This window comes from Elephas maximus, chromosome 4 (assembly GCF_024166365.1).
Source record: "Elephas maximus indicus isolate mEleMax1 chromosome 4, mEleMax1 primary haplotype, whole genome shotgun sequence".
NCBI classification, from domain to species: Eukaryota; Metazoa; Chordata; class Mammalia; order Proboscidea; family Elephantidae; genus Elephas; species Elephas maximus.
This window is the reverse complement of record NC_064822.1, coordinates 10882968-10901366: the sequence shown is the minus strand read 5'-3', so window position 1 is coordinate 10901366 and position 18399 is coordinate 10882968.

The window sequence follows — 18399 nt, the reverse complement described above, 5'->3', positions numbered from 1 at the left end:
ACAGTTCGTGAGAAAGAGCAGCAGAGGGCCAGCGCCAGCAGCAGGGAACCAGCAGCAGGGAACCAGCAGCAGCAGAACCAGGAGACCAGCACCAGTCAGCACCGTACCCGACCCACAGAGTGACAGAACTGAGTGCCTGTGTGCGGGAAGCTTCCTGGTGGAGCGGGGTGCCTCCAGGCACTTATCGATGGGGCTACAGAGCTTTGAAACAATTGCCCCAGCTGGGCAGATGCAAGCATGAGGTGTGAGAGCTCAGGGGCCAAGAAATCAGGAAGCAGAAGCTGAAGAGACAAAGGATACAAGAAGCTGAGTTGCCTCAGTCTCAAAAGGTATGGCCATGACCTCAGCGGTTTCAAATGATGGAGCCATGGCCTCTGATGTTTCTAAGGGTTGAGTCACCACTCATGGACTACAAGAATGGTGCACCTAAAGCTGAGGAAGCAGAGTTGCCATCCCAGTGGATCTGGAAGGCAGAGCTAAAGTCCAGGGCCAAGGGGCCTCCACTCAGAATCCAGAGCGTGTGGCCAATACCTAGAGCCTGGAGGGCACGGTCATTGTGTAAATGGTCTCAGAGAATAGAGGATTATTTTCAAAGCCTTGAGAGCCAATATAATGTGTTTTGCTGACTCGCTTGGTGCCTGTTATGCCTTCTTTCCCTGCAATTTCTCCCATTTGTAATGGAAATGTCTAGCTTATGCCTGTTCTCCCATTGTACCCTTGGAAGCAGATAAGTTGTATTCTAGATTTACAGATGAAGAGGAATTTTTGGATTTCGGACTTGGAGTTAAGACTTTTGGTATGATACGATGTGGTGAATATGTTTTGCATGTTGCAAGCATGTGATTTTTGGGGAGGCCAAAGGGTGGAATGTCTTGGACTGAATTATGTCTCCCAAAAATGTGTGTATCAGTTTGCCTGGGGCATGATTCCCAGTATTGTGTGGTTGTCCTCTGTTTTGTGATTGTAATTTTATGTTAAATAGGATTAAGGTGGGACCGTAACACACTTACTAAGGTCATATCGCTGATCCAATGTAAAAGGAATTTCCCTGAGGTGTGGCCTGCACCACTTTTTATCTTAAAAAAAAAAAAAATTATCTCACAAGAGATAAAAGGAAAGGGAAGCAAGCAGAGAGTTAGGGACCTCCCACAGCCAAGAAAACAGCACTGGGAACAGAATGCATCCTTTGGACCAGGAGTCCCTGTGCCTGAGAAGCTCCTTGACCAGGGGAAGATTGAGGACAAGGACCTTCCTCCAGAGCCGACAGAGAATGTAAGCCTTTCCCTGGAGCTGATGCCCTGAATGTGAACTTTAGCCTACTTTACTGTGAGGAAATAAATTTTTCTTTGTTAGAGCCATCCACTTGTGGTATTTCTATTACTAGCACTAGATGACCAAGACAATAAGGAACTCATGCAACTCAATAATAAAAAGGCAAGCAACATAATTTTTAAAAACAGACAAAAGTTTCAAATGAACCCTTCACAAAAGAAGCTATATGAATGAATTCCAATAAGAACAGGAAATGGGGCTCAACATTTTTAGTCATCAGGGAAATGAAAATTACAATGTGACGAGTAATCACTACATTCCAACCACATGCTTACTTAACACCAACTATTGATGAGGGTGTAGAGCAGCTGGAACTGTCATCCATTGCTGGATGAAGTCTAAAGTATTTCAGCCACTCGAAAAATGATTTGGAAGTTTCTTATAAAGTTAAGCATACATATATCATATGACCCTGCTAATTCAACAGCAAAAAATTGACACTAACCCAAATGTTCATCAGTGAATGAACAAGCTGGTATATACATTTGATGATGTACAACTTAGTATTAAAAAGAGTAACCTATTGATACCAAAAAGTCATTGAATCTCAAATATATTACTTTAAGTGTGAGAAGCCAGACAGAAGATATTATAATAATGAATTATCCATTTATATGAGGTTCTAGAAATTACAAAAATAATCCATGAAAAACATCAGAGCAGTAGTTACATTTCACAGGCAGCAGTGGTGGAGACTGACTATGAATCCAAGAAAACTTTTGGGGTTAATGAACACATTCTATATCTCCATTAAGTTTTAGCTCACATAGGTGCATGTATTTGTTGAGGCATATTGGACTGTATTAATAAGAGCCGTGCATTTCAATGTATGTGAAGAACTCCTCAAAAAAAAAAAAAAAATTGAAGGCAAAAAAAAAAAAGTGCTCAAGAGCCAAATAAATATTAAAAACAGACCAAGTGTTAGGAGAAATATGAAAAGGAAGGGTGAAATATTTTGTCCATCTTGAGGGCAGGGGATTGTGGATGTCTTAGAGAAGGTAGCATTCCTACTGGCCCTTTAAGGTTATGAAGAATTTAGGCCATTAGAGACTGTGGGGAAGAATATTCCAATACAAAGACAAATAAGAGTGAGCAAAAGTGTAGCAATGAAGTGCATGGAATAGTCAATAAGCTGAAATTAAATCCTTTTCACTAATAAGTGAAAGAAAAGGTGGAGCTAGATCATTGAAGAACTTAAATGCCAGGGTAGAACATTGGACTTTATTCTATAGACAATCAGGAGACATATGTGCTTTTGCATAAATAAGTGAAATTATCAAAACTAAAGCTTTGAAATGATAATATTGATGACAATGTGCAGAAGGAATCAAAAAGGTACAAGAAACTTCTGAGGTTATTGAAATATTCTATCTAGATAAATAGAGTTACAATGGGAATAGAAGGGAGGAATAGAAGCAAAACCAAAAAATCTCTGGATGTGAATCAGGAAAACTCAGTTACTTCTCGGACCTAAATAGCAAAAAAGAGTAGCACTAAATAAAGATGACTTTAAGTTTTCAAAACATAATTGCCCAGGAGGATACTGTCAATAGAAATAAGATTTCTTAGAGTCTATTTCTAAATTCTGTCTGTCAGTTTATAGTACTGTGGTGGCTTGTGTGTTGCTATGTTGCTGGAAGCTATTTCACTGGCATTTCTAATATCAGCAAGATTACCCATGGTGGACAGATCTCAACAAAGCTTCCAGACTAAGATAGACTAGGAAGAAAGATCTGAAAATTGACTTCCGAAATTGAGTCAATGAAAACCTTATGGATAGCAACAGAAGACTGGTATGGTGCTGGAGGATGAGCCCCCTAGGTTCAAAAAAAAGAAAAAAACCATTGCTGTTGAGTCCATTCTGACTCACAGTGACCCTATAGGACAGAGTAGAACTTCCTCATAGAGCTTCCAAGGAGAACCTGGTGGATTTGAACTGCCGACCTTTTGGTTAGCAGATGTAGCTCTTAACTACTATGCCACCAGGGTTTCCTTAGGTTGAAAGGCACTACACAATAGCAGCAACAATGGACTGAAACATACCAACAATCATGAAGATGGCTCATGACTGGGCAACGTTTCATTTTGTTGTATCTAAGATCGCCATGTGTGGGTGCCAGCTTCACAGTAACTAACAATGACAAAAATGTTCTAAATTTGCCTTCAGTTACAAGTACTTTTTAAAAAATTAAATAGTTGTTAAATACAGCAATGACTTAAATTTTGTCACATTTAAAACAAAATCCCAAAATTGGGATTTAACCAAGACCAGCTTTATGCCTAGACAGCAGCCAACATAGTCTCATTATAAAACAAAAAAAAAAACCATACCCGTTGCCATCGAATCTATTCCAACTCATTGCGACACTATAGGACAGAGTAGAACTGGAGCAGCTGGTGGATTTGAACTACCGACCTTTTAGTTAGTAGCTGAGCTCTTAACAACTACACCACCAGCGCTCCTATTATAAGTGAAAACCCACTGCCATGGAGTCGATTCCGAGAACTCAAAATTGGCATAGCCCCCTTCATCTCAGCCAAATATATCTCCTATACTACTTTCATTAATACTTTGCTTCCTATAAAAATAAAAATACCCCTTAGTAAGCATAACATACAAATCTGTGAATGTTTTAGTCTACCTGAGTGTGTTTTAAAAAAATAATATTTTTGTGGTCATTCATAGGGCAATAGAGTAATGAGCTAGAGTTCAGGTAAATTTTAAAGAAGCAGAAAAGAAAGAAGCACGTTATGGATCCCTGAAGAAGGATTAAGTCCAGGAATCCAAGATGAAGTGGCCCCATGGGGGCTTCGGCTCTCTGGGCCAGAGAGGAAAAAAGCCAAGGAAGTGAGAATGTGGGGGAAGAATTTCGATCTTAAAAAAAAAAAAAAACCAAACCCGTTGCTATCGAGTAGACTCTCATAGTAACTCTATAGAACAGAGTAGAACTGCCCCCATAGGGTTTCCAAGGAGCAGCTGGTGGATTCAAACTGCCCACCTTTATGTTTAGCAGTCATAGTTCACTATAGCTCTTAACAATTGCACCACCAGGGCTCTATTTTCTATCTACTTCGTAATTATAAGGCCAAATAATGACACAAACCAAACAGCAAAACCCAGGTAGTCACAAAAGGGTCAAGGACATCCAGTAGTAGTAGAGTTGAGGAAAGAAGATGAGAAATTTCCTTTGTGTTCAACGTTATCACTTCCACTCAGACAAACTGGGAAAAAGAAGGCCCAGGACATGTCATACGCACTGGTATCACCACGTTTCTTCCTCTTAGATCTATCACCACCAAAACCAATTTTCACACTCAAGTGGAGATAAATGATAAAACACTTAAAATTCTGCTTCGTTAACAATCTTTCCATATAAAATTTAGTGCAGAACAATATCTTTTAACTTTTTGACCCCAAGTAAAAAATACATTTCACAACAAGACCCCATAAGCACAGGTGTATAAAACAGAAAAAAAAAAAAAGGATATTCTTTTCTAAGCTATGCTATTTTATCGTGTTCTGTCCTATTCTGTTGTATTCAAATTTGTTCTATTTTATTGTATTTAAAAATATTAAAAGTATTTCATTTTATTTAAAAATATTTAATCCATAAAGTAAGGTCCTGAACCACCAAAATATTGATGCCCACAATTTGAAAAGTACTGGTGTGTTGCTTCAGAATTCAGGCTTTGTGTATGTATGGGTGTGGGCACACAGGCACATGCCTCCATGTGTGCCCATATTTAATACGTAAAATTCTGCCTTCTCTGTGTCCCAGGCTCATTGCACATTTCACCAACCTCAGCCCTATCAGGTTTGATATTCCTTATAATACTTTGGATACCCCTTTACTCTTTTGGAAAAAAATTAATAGATAATGTAATTTAACTACATAATTAAAAAAAAAATTAAGGGGCCCTGGTGGTGCCATGGTTAAGCATTTTGGTGCTAACAACCTAAAGGTCAGCATTTCAATCTACCAGCCACTCCTTGGAAATCCTATGGGGGCAGTCCTACTCTGTCCTATAGGGTCGCTATGAGTAGGAATCGACTCAACAGCAACAGGTTTAATGCAAAGGATAAATAAGAAGAAAATGGTCTATAATAAAAAATACATATTTAATTCACAACTGCACCATAAGGCATTATAACATGATCCTTTCACACTTATTGGGTTTTCACACTTATACCTAGAATCACCACGAAATTGAGAGCTCCAAATTCAGATTACTATAGGTATGTTGGATTAGAGGGTCACATACCACTGTTGTGATACCATAGCTGACCTGATTTTACAAAATGTCAATCAACTCCTGGTAAAGTTCTGAACAAAACAAAGTGCAGGTTTATTGTCAGTTATGGATTGAATTGTGTCCCCCAAAAATATGTGCATCAACTTGGCTAGGCCATAATGCCTAGATTGTGTGATTGTCCACCATTTTGTCATCTGATGTGATTTTCCCCTGTGTTGCAAATCCTATCTCTGTGATGTTAAAAAGATGGGATTACTGGTTGTTATGTTAACAAGGCAGGACTCAATCTACAAGATTAGATTGTGTCTTAAGCTAATCTCTTTTGAGATATATAAGAAAGAAGTGAGTGGAGAGACAAGGGGACCTCACACCACCAAGAAAGAAGTACCAGGTGCATAGCACGTACTTTAGACCTGGTGTCCCTGAGCAGAGAAGCTCTTAGGCCAGGGGAAGATTTATGATAAAGACCTTCCTCCAGAGCCAACAGGGAGAGAAAGCCTTTGCCTGGAGCTGACACCCTCAATTTGGACTTCTAGCCTACTAGACTGAGAGAAAAAATTTCTTTTTGTTAAATCAATCCACTTGTGGTATTTCTGTTATAGCAGTACTAGATAACCAAGACACCATCATCATTTATATAATTTTTGCATTGTTAGAAAATTCAGTCTATACTAAATGTCTGCAAAAGTTATTCACATTTATATGTAAAAGAAAGCTAAGCTTTAGGCTCATGTAATTGTACAATTGGTTACATGACCATCTAGCAGGACGATGTGAAGTCATGTAGGCTGTCTCACTTACTGCAGGATATTTAACATTCTGGCCCCTATCCTCAAAACACACCCCCCACCACCAACGCTTGTGAATATCAAAACTTCCCCTAAAATTTCCAAATTACAACACCCTTCTTGAGACTGCATAGCTAGAATAAGACATTTACTAGTTGTTTGGCCTTGACAGGCTGTTCAACCTCTCTAAGTCCCAATGTCCTCATCCATAAAACTGGGATAATACAAACACATACTCTGCAACATTTTATTATGACTGAATAAAATGATGTGTGATAGCATAGTGCTTGTTTTTGTTGTTGGTTGTTGTACAGTCGGTTCCAACTCACGGCAACCCCAAGTGTATAGAATGGAACTGCACTCCACAGAGTTTTCAAGGCTGTGACCTTTCAGAAGATGGCCGGGCCTTACTTCCCAGGCACCTCTGGGTGGGTTTGAGTCACCAACCTTTCAGTTAGTAGTCCAACCCTTAAGTATTTCACCCAGAGACTCCTTGCATAGTGCCTAGAATACAGTAAATAATGCAATACCTGTCTTCAGTTTTAATAATTATTATTTCAGAGATTATATACATTATTGGCATCATCATATCATCATAATTAGGCTTTCACATGTGTTTACTCTATGGCACACAACTGCTCTTCTAATAAGTGAATAACTGGATACAGCACAAAAGTTGGCACACAAGTTTAATTGCTATAGTGTTATTTAAAATGGCGGACAATTTAAAATAATCCGAATATTCACTGTAGAGAGAAGTCCAAATATATTAAGAAATATCCCATGACTGAGCACTATGAAAGCAATAAGAATGACCATGTAGGAGAGTATTTAAAGCTAATGCCTAGATAAACACAAATCGCAAAATGGTATATACAGTATAATTTAAGAAAATTAAATATATACACAAATATTAGAAAGATCTTGAAAAATACTAACTACCAGTGTTTATCTCAGTGTTCATCTTATGAGTAATATTTTTAAATACTTCTATGTTTCATTTTGATTTAATGTTTCAAAACATTCTTTGCAGGAGTATTAGCATATATACATGCAAACAAAAATAATTACTTATATGACACATGTTTTAGCAGTTGTTTTTTTTTTCGACAGATGAAAATCCTTGGTGGGTTGGGAAATGGGTGAGGAAGGTGAGAAGAGAGATGGATTTTGTAATTTCATATCTTACCAGCAATCATCTACTCTGCTCATGCAAAAGACCCAGCTTCCTAGAAAGAGTGCACAGCCATTTGTTTTTAACTTCATCAGATCTCTGCCCATGTTGGAATATCTGCAATGAAAAGTGGCCAGGTTCCCTCCAGTCCACAGCTGCTGGTCCTCACACAGTGTCACATGCTATAAAAATGCATGTCAGGGAATCTTCCTGCCATACTATGGTGAGAGTCTGACAAGGAGAGGAAGAACTGCTAAGTACACCAACAACAACATAATAGTCTAATTTGCTTACCATTTCATTTCTTTAACTATGGATGCAAGCTATGTAAGAATAACAAAGTTATTAACTGTTGATGAAAAATGATCACTTAAAATTTACATAGTTGATGGGGCAAAAGCAGTCTCAAAACTCAATGGGCATATATGAAGAAAGAGAATAAATTATTACTTAAGAGTCATTTTCAACTATGTTTCTGAAAGATCTTAAGCTTTTCTTCATGTGTAGTGTGCAGTCATGCTAGAAATACATGTTTTTCGTTTGTTTGTTTGTTTTGTTTTGTTTTGTTTTTTCATAAGCTAACTCTTGCTCTACCTTGGCCTCTAAGCCCCTGAGGTGTACTTGAAGACTGAGAGCTTTCAATAGCTCAAAGGTTTTCAGAGTACATAAAATTAAATCTGGGTCATTCTGAAATATAATTTATTATTTTGGGTTTCCAATACATAAAAAGTTTTTAATTTTTTAAAATAAATTTTAAGACTTAAAACCAAGCTGTTGAGTCATTTGCTAAATGTGATGTAACAAAATATGTAATTAGAGAGCGGCTTCAAGTATCTTTCGCTTGAGCTTATTTTGCCAATTAAAGGTAAAAGCATGAGAATAGGTAAATAATTCAGGTCCTTTTTATTCTTCTTTGAACAAAAGTCCTGTGGTATCTTTCCTTTCCTTGAAGAGAATCCTTATTTCATAACTGCATGTTCCTGGTTTACTTTTTGACTAATAAGGCAGATATTTTCTTTTGTTCAGTTACTCATGCCCTCTTACATAACGCAGCTCTGCAGTTTAAATGCTAATTGGCCATTTTGGCGGAGGAATTCCTAGTTAAAAGGTTTGCCATTTAATTCCAAAGTGTCTTTTGATTTCTTGAGAATGATTAAATGGAAATTCAGCCCTGGTTCAGTATCGTAGAAGCCCATGCGAGCTCCCCTGTTGAATTTCCATAGCTTGAGCGTCCTGCTGGGAAACTCAGGCTGCGATTTTATTGAATTGAGCCCTCTGTCGTCAAACTCGAAATAACCTCCAGCACACTGATAAAAATAATGACCTTTTTGCAGTTGTAAAACTTGAGACTATTCCTTGAATGTTAACTAATACCAAAAGGCTGTTTCTGCAAATGAAACCTCGGTTTTGGAGCCAAGAAATCACTCTGGATGAAGACCTAGAAATGACATTCCACTCTCCCTTTCAGCAGTTGCAAAATTGGGAACTTGTCCTCAAAGCATGTGAACCCACCACTCTAGATTCCGTTAAGAGAATAGACAGAGATGGTGATGCCATTGGGCAGGCCTCTTAAGATGGAAGGGCACTCTCTGCCTATTTAATTAATCAAGAACGATTCCTCAGCCCCCAGTGGTAATGGCTTCGGCAGCAATAACACTATTTAGCTGATGGAAAATAAAAGATAAACTCAAAATAAGAGTGAGGAAATGCTGATTTAACTTGCAGCACCTGACATCTATTTCCCAAAGCCCTTGACGATATAAACACTTTCAGGTAAAACGACTCCATTCTCTCATCTTGCTGATATTCTCTCACAAGCCTAGAAGCCTTTGACTCACAGCCAGTTTAACAGGCAATGGGAAACAGCCCATTAGCTAAGTTTATTTATGCTGACACAAAGAAAACCATGAAAAATCCGAGTTCTAAACTGTAATTTATTCCTGATAAGTAGTAAATCAGCAGGATTCCACTGCCCAAGTAGGGACTTGCAGTTAAACAATAACTGAAACATAATAAGCCTCATGAATGTTCACAGTGTTAGGGAGTTGTTATTCAAACATGAGCTCATTCAACAAACTCTCCTGCTGGACTAGTCATGACAACCTGGTGTCCCTATTGCACTGTAAGACACACAAGAATAACGGTAACCAAAGTCTGGAGTTAAAGTTCAAGAAAGGTGTTTTGCTACTGTTATTTTTAAATCACAGTTCCCTCACACTGCCATGTTAATGTAGTTATTGCTTCCACAGCTTTTCTTAATATCTAGGTTAATTTCTCAATTCTAAGTCCTTTGCTGCTTACTGTTGCTGATATTTTTAGCAAAGGTAACAATCGTTTATACTTCAGTAGTTAGACAAACTTTGGAACATTGTTCTCCAACTGAAACAGAAAGTGGTTGACCCCGTAAGAAATGATGTGTAAAGTTTATACATTGAGATCACATGTTCTTATTACCAAAGCACATCATGGTCTATTACAGTGTATATGTCAAAAATGGCAGTGGGACAAGTTATATATTCATGCATAGGATATGACACAAAAAAATTGGGCCATCCAGAATTACTACTGTAGAACATATGTTGAAGTGATCAAAAAGAAGCTCACTAGATTAAGAAAAGGAAGATCTGAATTTTAATCCCAGAAGCGCTCTTTTCCTGCTGTTTAAAAACAACATTGACTCATAACCTCAGTCATAGAAACTTTATCAGTAGGAAAAGGGATTGAAGTCAAAGGATATCAAAAGAGTAGGGGTTGAAGGATATAAGGAAATTCTGGAACAAGGAAGCATTGTTAAGTTAAGGAAAACTTAAAAGGGCCAGAGAAGGGAGGTGGTGTCTCAGTTTCATAGGGGTGCTATAGCAAAAATACCACAATTAGGTGGCTTTAAAGAACAGAAGTCCATTGTCTCGCTGTCTTGGAGGCTAGGAGTTTGGATTCAGGGCATTAACAGGGCTATGATCTGTCTAACCTCAGAGAAGATTAGTCCTTGTCTTTTGCAGTTTCTGGCAGCCCCAGGCACTTCTTGGCATTCCCTGGCTTATAGATAGATCCTCACATGGCTTCTTTCCCTGTGTGAGTCTCTCTCTCTCTCTCTGTTTTCCCCTTTTGTAAGAGACCACTTAGAAGAGATTAGATTCAGGACCCACCCTACTCCACTGTGACCTCATTAGTATCCCATAAGGAAAACCTGTTTCCAAACAGGGACACGTTCACAGGTACAGGGTTTAAGACTTCTTTTGAGAGGACACAATTCAACCCAAAACATGTAGCTATTGATCTGCAGCAACTTTAATATCCAAAACACCTTGGGGAAGTCAGGACTAAAAAAACAATAAAGAAGAAATACCAAAAACCAAAACCAAACCCAGTGCCAACAAGTCGATTCCAACTCATAGCGACCGTAGAGGACGGGGTAGAACTGCCCCATAGAGTTTCCAAGGAGCGCCTGGTGGCTTCAAACTGCTGACCCTTTGGTTAGCAGCCATAGCATTTAACCACTACACCACCAAGGTTTCCAAAGAAGAGATAGGGAATGTCAAATAAGAGCTTCTACTCATGTTTTCTCTGAGAGATGAACTTGGATAGGCTCCAGACTTTCACTGTGTCTGGAGCCCAAGATCCATGCTCAATGGGTGTCCACTCAACTCTGCTCCAGCCCACACATATCTCTACAGTTTGAATTCCACCTGTCTTCAACAGCACTGGTGTCCTGTGGTAGAGCAGGTCTTTTCCGTGCACCAAGGGCGATGAAGGAGAGAGTGGCGGCATGGTTTTCTACTCAATTCCTGGCCCTGTTACTGAGGCCTCTACAATTCAGCTTTGTATATTGATTCACAAACACACCAGCACATGCTATCATTTCAGTGTAGTCTTGGTTGAGACAATAAAGAAATGTAAGAGTGGGAGAAGCAACAAAGAGATAAAGGATCAGAAAAAGGACCCCAGGAAATATTACAGTATACCAGAGTGTACCTAATATGTGCTGCAAAGATGCAGGTTCCATAGATCAAACTCTGGGATGGACCAGGCACTTAATTTAGATATGCAAGACAGGACACTAATGAGCGAGATTTAAATGCAAATACGAATTAGATTCCTTTGGGAAAAAAATACCCATAAATCCCCTTGGAATGGTAGTCTATTTTACCTCTTTTTATTTTCTTTGTGTCGTAAAAAGTTTGCTGTTTATAAGCAGAATTCCAGCGTCCCAAGTCTCTGAGACATACTTATGTGAAAAAGCCTTCCTTAAGAAGGTAGGGATTTTAAGGACTAGCAGAAACTGAATCCAAAACTAAGGGGCTACTCCCTGTGAATAAACCAGCTCTGGATGTTCTTAGAAACCCTGGTGGCATAGTGGCTAAGTGCTACGGCTGCTAACTAAAGGAGTTTGAATCCTCCAGGTGCTCCTTGGAAACTCTATAGGGCAGTTCTACTCTGTCCTATAGGGTCGCTATGAGTTGTAATCAACTTGACGGCACTGAGTTTTTTTTTTTTTTGGATGTTCTTCTGAGCATCTTGCCTTGTTACCGAAATATCCCTGGCTCTCCAGCTGGGAAATTCACCCCATCAGTGAATCTCTTTATGTTGATTTCCATGTCTAAAAGGGAACATCTCCATCATGAGACCTCATTAAAAGTCTTTTTCTTTCTTTACCTAGAGCCTACATGATTACACTTCTTAAGTGGAAATATTAAAGCCAAAGGAATCACAAAGTTATAAGAACAGATTATATAAGCAATTTTTTAAAATATATTTCCTGTAATCTTGGTTGTGGGAAGACAATGAAAACTTATCTGTTTCCAGAATCCCCTCTCCTTCTCTCAAAAATAACTAGTTTTAATGCAGATATATGAGGAAATGCTTACGTTCATTAGCAGTTAGAGAAATGTAAATCAAAATTACAATCAGATTCCAGCTCACTCCAACAAGGCTGGCATTAATCCAAAAAACACAGAATAATAAATGTTGGAGAGGTTGTGGAGAGACTGGAACCCTTATACACTGCTGGTGGGAATGTAAAATGGTACAACAATTTGGAAATTGATTTGGCACTTCCTTAAAAAGCTAGAAATAGAACTACCATAAGATCTAGCAATCCCACTCCTTGGAATATATCCTAGAGAAATAAGAGCCTTTACACAAACAGATACATGCACACCCATGTTTATTGCAGCACTGTTTATAGTAGCAAAAACATGGAAGTAACTAAGGTGCTCATCAACAGATGAATGGATAAATAAATTATGGTATATTCACACAGTGGAATACTATGCATCGATAAAGAACAATGATGAATCTGTGAAACATTTCATAACATGGAGCAACCTGGAAGGCATTATGCTGAACGAAATTAGTCAGTTGCAAAAGGACAAATATTGTATGAGAGCACTATTAAAAGAACTCAAGAAATAGTTTAAACAGAGAAGAAAATATCTTTTGATGGTTAGAGAGGGGGAAGGGAGAGAGAGAGGGAGAGGGGGATTAACTATTTAGATAGTAGACAAGAACTAATTTAGGTGAAGGGATGGACAACACACAATACAGAAGAGGTCAGCACAACTGGACTATACCAAAAGCAAAGAAGTCTCCCGAATAAACTGAATGTTTCAAAGGCCAGCATAGCAGGGGCAGGGGTTTGGGGATCATGGTTTCAGGGGACATCTAGGTCAACTGGCATAATAAAAACTACTAAGAATACATGCTGCATCCCATTTTGGAGAGTGGTGTCTGGGGTCTTAAATGCTAGCAAGTGTCCATCTAAGATGTAACAATTGGTCTCAATCCACCTAAAGCAAAGGAGAAGGAAGATCTCCAAGACACAAGGTAAGTATAAGCCCAAGAGTCAGAATGGACCACATAAATCAAAGACTTTGAGATATAAAAGAGAGAAGCAAGCGGAGAGACCTCATACTACCAAGAAAGCAGTGCCGGGAGCAGAGCGTGTCCTTTGGACCCAGGGTTCCTGAGCACAGAAACTCCTAGTCCGGGGGAAGATTTGACTTGCTTTTCTCTAATTGCTAATGAACGTAAGCATTTCCTCATGTATCTGCGTGAAGACCAGAAGAATTAGATGGTGCCCAGCTACAACCGATGACTGCCATGACAGGGAGCACAACAGAGAATCCCTGAAGGAGTAAGAGAGTAGTGGGATGCAGATCCCAAATTCTAGTAAAAAGGCCAGACTTAATGGTCTGACTGAGCCAGAGGGACCCCAGAGGTCATGGCCCCCAGGCCTTCTGTTAGCCCAAGACAGAAACCATTCTCAAAGCCAACTCTTCAGACAGGGATTGGACTGGACTACAAGACAGAAAACAATGCTGGTGAGGAGTGGGCTTCTTGGATCAAGTAGACACATGACACTATCTGGGCAACTCCTGTCTGGAGGGGAGATGTGAAGGCCGAGGGAGACAGAAGCTGGCTGAATGGACACATAAACACTGGATGGAGAGAAGGAATGTACTGTCTCATTAGGGGGAGAGCAACTAGGAGTATATAGCTGGGTGTATATAAGGTTCTGTAGAAGAGACTGACTTGATTTGTAAACTTTGACTTAAAACACAATTAAAAAAAAAAAACAAAAAACAAAAAACTGACAGTATTTGTTGCCAGTTATAAAAACGGAGCTTTCAAGGGAAATATTAGAATTTTGAACAATGTGCGTATACCAGTATAAGCTCTCCAATACTTAAGACTTTTTTGGTGAGATTGGTAATGATATTAAATGGTGTGATTTTTTTGATACTATTTTTATATAATAAATTGTGTCAACATTTTCCAGATTAAAAAAAAAAAAAACTAGTTTTGTATCCATATTCTCATTTAGGCAAAACTTGAAGAGCACTTTGAGAGCCATCATCTAAGTTTAATGAAAATTTTGTCCACTTTATTTCTGCACTCTGAAGAATCACCCAATTAAAGTGATTTATTGACGATAGATTTTTGCAGACAGAATAATCATAAAATACCTGTCTTATCTTCCCTTGCCTTCTAGAATGGATGAAATTTTTGAAGCAAAAAGATACACGCATATATATAGAATAAACTTTTTGCACAGCACAAATCAGACAAAGACCTAACATAAATAGAAAAATTGTGCTTTTAAATGGGAGTGGTTTCTCCAATAAAAGCAGAAACTGACAATTCGTAGCAAGAAAACAGCCAGTTGCCAGAAAGAAACCCAAGAATGCTTGAATCTCCACTGTAGGAGAGATTCTGACTGCCCAGCAACACACACACATGCACACACACATTCTGGATATAGTACATATTTATAAATGTCTGACAAGATGGGTGAAGAGCCTTGGTGGCGCAGTGGTTAAGAGCTTGGCTGCTACCTGAAAGGGTCAGTGGTTCAAACCCTCAAGCTGCTTTGAGGGAGAAAGATGTGGCAGTCTGCCTCCTTAAAGGTTATAGCCTCGGAAACCCTGTGGGGTAGTTCTACTCTGTCCTATAGGGTTGAATCAACTCAGATGCAATTTTTTTTTTTAGCAAGATGGGAAAATCTAATAGGAAACAAACACCCTGTCATGGATTGAATTGTGTTCCCCAAAATATCTGTCAATTTGGCTTGGCCACGATTCCCAGTATTGTATGATTGTCTACCATTTTATCATTTGATGTGATTCCCCTAAGTGTTGTAAAACTTATCACTATGATATAATAAAATGGATTAGCAGCAGTCATATTGATGAGATCGACAAGATCATTTAGTGTCTTAAGCCAATCTCTTTTGAGATATAAAAGAGAGAAGCAAGCGGAGAGACCTCATACCACCAAGAAAGCAGTGCCAGGAGCAGAGCGTGTCCTTTGGACCCAGGGTTCCTGAGCAGAGAAACTCCTAGTCTGGGGGAAGATTGATGAGAAGGCCGACAGAGAGAGAAAGCCTTCCCCTGGAGCTGAATTGGGACTTTTAGCCTACTTTAGTATGAGGAAATAAATTTCTCTTCGTTAAAGCCATTCACTTACGGTATATCTGTTATAGCAACGCTAGATAATTAAGGAAACCCTGGTGGTATAGTGGTTAAGTGCTACGGCTGCTAACCCAAGGGTCAGCAGTTTGAATCCACCAGGTGCTCCTTGGAAACTCTGTGGGGCAGTTCTACCCTGTCCTATAGGGTCCCTATGAGTCAGAATCGACTTGGTAGCAGTGGGTGGTGGGTAGATAAGACACACCCAAAGACGGGGGGAATTTAAAATAGGATGTTCCAGATATTTTGAAGAGATTTACAAACAGATTTCAGATATAAAAGCAGGAAAAAATACTTCCCTGCTGATAAGGTCACAATGTGTAAGCAATGGCTGAAATCCTAAAAATGTATCAGATGATCGTTTCTGGGCAATCATATATTCACTCAGACAAATTGGTAAGTGACAATACGTGCTGTGTCAGGCTTACATGTTTAAACAAAACTGGTATCCTGGCAATTCAGAAAGTGATCCATGTAACCTATGAGATACTTTGACAGTTCATTGTCACCTTGACTTTTCTTCAGTGGGTGAATGTTGCTAAACACTCTCCTGTACAATGTTATCCCAAGTTTCTCTGCAGGAGATGAACCTGAAAATAAGCTCAAATGTGACTATTTAGTAAAAACAGGCTTAAGCTAATAAGGGAAATAGATTTTTGCACAACAGAATAAAAAAAAAAAAATTATTACTTAAATTACTACTGTAAATAGATTTTTGATTAAAAATATACATATACAACTGCAAAACTCTTAAATGTATACCTTAGTGGGTTATCACAAGGATAATTCACCCATTAAACTACCATCTAAGGTCAGACAATCGAACTTTATCTGCACCCCAAGTCCCCTTGTACTCTCTCCAATAACTATTGCACGCTCATCAAAAGTAACCGCTATTCTGATTTACAATATTTCATTTTTAAACTTTATACAAATGGAATGATATGAGTTGAATTATTTGTAATTGGCTTCTTTTATCTACTGTTATGTTTGTGAGATTAAGCTAAGCTATTATGTATAAGGAAACCCTGGTGGCGTAGCGGTTAAGTGCTATGGCTGCTAACCAAAGGGTCAGCAGTTCAAATCCACCAGGTACTCCTTGGAAACTCTGTGGGGCAGTTCTACTCTGTCCTCTAGGGTTGCTATGAGTCGGAATCGACTCGACGACACTGGGTTTGGTTTTGGTTTGGTTATTATGTATAATATTCATTCATTCATTTTCATTGTTGATGCTTTATTTAAGGCCAACTGATTTAATCATATGCAACTACTCTGTAACACCAACAAGACTACTGTTTGACCAAACAACTTGACACTATAGTCTAGCCAAGTTGACACATAAAATTAACCATTATATATGGTCTATCTTCATCCATTGTTCTCTTTTCTAATTTGTATTTAATTCAATATTATTATTATTGGTCTTCTCCTTGACCACATTTTCTATATTCTTTCTACTCTCCTTCATTATCTTATTTTAGATTAATTTAGTATTGTTTATTCTAAATTTTTTCTTTGTTAGCTTGTAAGTTATGCATTCTTTTACAATCATTACGTTGGCATTTTAGGCATTACAACTTGCAGACTCGAATTATTAAATTTATCACAAATCATTATTTTAACCATACCTCAAACAATGAAAGAATCTTATAAATATTTAACTGTGTTTTCCCTCTCAGAACTCTGGTTAGTAAGCCAGCTTCATCCAGATGAAATATCTCAGAGCCATAGATAGCTAAGAGAACATATCTTCCCTGAAAATTAACAGAAATCTTTGTGAGAACGTTGGATTTTTAACAAGAGTTGTAATGGGGTGCTTGCTGATGTTTGTAGATCTTAAGAGCAGAACAACTGACACTGAGTTATAATTATAATCAATGATAATTTATACAGATTTTAATATACTATTAACTAATAAAGAAATGTTCAATTGTTTACATGCATATACTGTAGTGAATACCGTAGTACTTGGCCAAAATCTGATTTTGAAGCCAGTGAACTTATCCCACAGCTTATAGGAATATTCGCTATTGTGGGCCCACAGCTGTGTCCCTCATTGGTCTGTGTTCTCAACTTCAGAGAATTGCCTCAATCAAGATTATAATTCCTCCTAAGGGACAGATCCCCTTACTACAATTTGTGATAATGATAAGGAGTAACCCAGCTCCAGTTTCAAAGTTCCCTGTAGGAGTGCCTAAGGCTACATTTGAAGCTACACTTGGGTCAACTTTGTCCTTTGTCCAATCCTGCCTTCCTCATCTCCTTATAGTTATATTTCCTCAGAGAAGTCCCCAACAAATCTAATACATGTCTTAGGTCTGTATCCCTGGAAAGCAGAGATTCACATTCCAGACCTTTATTGGTGAGTGCTCTCAGCAACAATATCTTTGAGGGAGTAGGAGTGGAATAAGAAGTTCATCTGTGATACAGTTGTGACAAAGGCTTTAGCCAATACCACTGGGAGTTAGTAGCTGGAATGATCTGAACTGAAGTAAGGAGTGGGCCTTTGTCCCTCCATAGGGGGCAATCATTGGATGAGCCTACCCATGACAAGTCTGCTCCTGACTTGTGAAACAGTTCCTCTTCAACAAAGGGAAAATCCTAGAAATATTTGAGCCATCACCAGGCAATACTCTCAGCAACTAGGAGAATGAAAGCCTGAAGGGAGAATCTGGTTAGCATACCATTGCATTCGCTACAATTTCTGACTCTGTCTCAGAGTCTGTTTCCTGATGCCAGGACTTTGGGCCTGGCTGGCTGAGAATGAGGAATCCATCATTAGTGGTAAGTGGTGCAGAGAATCAGGCTTAGCATTTAATTTTAAGAGTAATAAAGCTTCAGTGTAAATTTTCAACCCTGGAAGATCTCTCTGCAAAATTCTGGA